The following is a 1298-nucleotide window of genomic DNA, read 5'->3' as shown; positions in this document are numbered from 1 at the left end:
GTTCGTCCGTAGTTCCACTAAGGCAAACAAATGTTCTGGTCCATGTCTGGCTATGTCTTGCTTTTTTTGAGGTTGGTTGATTCCAACTTCCCTGTCTCCTCTGTCCTTGTCTCCTTGCTTGGTTATGGAAATTCTGTGGGGTATATCCAAATTCTTGTTGGTGTTTTAAGTTTGATTATTCAGATGGATTAGGTGACATGAATAATAATGGTGAGAGATTTGCAGATTTGTGTGCCGAACATGAGCTGGTGATAGAAGAACACTGCTGGACGTGAGAGTGATGAGGGGAGCAGACGCTAGCTCAGATCATCATCTCTTGGTGGGTAAATTTCAGCTCAAGTTGAAAACATCAGCCAGATGCGTCTGAAATATGATATCAACTTATTGAAAGATCCTTTTATTGCACAGCAATTTTCCATCACGATCAGGAATAAATACCAAGCTCTCCAAGATATGCAGGACCCTGAAGACCCAATAGACGAAAACTGGGATAGCCTAAAGAAGGTGTGGAATAAAACAAGCGAGGAAGTACTTAGTTGAAAGAAACAATCAAAAAAAGCTTGGATATCTAAGGACACCATCTCTAAGGTTATCCTAAAAAGATCAAAAAAGGAGAACCTTAACAGAGCACGCACAAGATTGCAAAAAGAAAGGGCCCATACCGAGTACATTGAAGCAAATAAGGATGTTAAAAGAAGTGTGAGAGAGGACAAGAGGAAGTATATTGATGACCTAACTAAGGAGGCAGAAACAGCAGCCAGGCAGCATGACATGAAGACACTCTACGATACAACAAAGTAACTCTCAAGTAGGTTCAGGGTAATAAACCACCAAATTAGAGACTTAAATGGCTGCCTACTAACAACAACTGAGGACGAGCATACAAGATGGGTGGAGCACTTTCGACAGCTGCTTAATAGACATTGCCATCAGCTGACCAACAGCTTGATATAAACTGTGAGCCCCCAACTGAAGCTGAAGTCGAAAAGGCGATCAAATCCCTGAAGAACAACAAATCAGCACGTTTAGACAACATCCCTGCAGAGATATTGAAGGCCGACATCAACAGCTCAGTGCACATGCTACAGTGCCTCCTAACTAAGATCTGGGAACAAGAATACGTACCATCAGAATGGAGAGAGGGGATCCTCGTTAAGCTACCTAAGAAAGGAGACCTGAGCCTTTGTAATAACTATAGAGGAATAATGCTCCTGTCAAACGCTGGGAAAATTTTAAACCGTATGATCCTGGATCGTATAAGGGAAGCTGTGGACGAGATATTGAGGGAGCAGTCGCTG

This window comes from Montipora capricornis, chromosome 8 (assembly GCF_036669925.1).
Source record: "Montipora capricornis isolate CH-2021 chromosome 8, ASM3666992v2, whole genome shotgun sequence".
NCBI lineage: Eukaryota > Metazoa > Cnidaria > Anthozoa > Scleractinia > Acroporidae > Montipora > Montipora capricornis.
The sequence above is the reverse complement of the archived record's forward strand: the minus strand, read 5'-3'. Positions refer to the sequence as shown.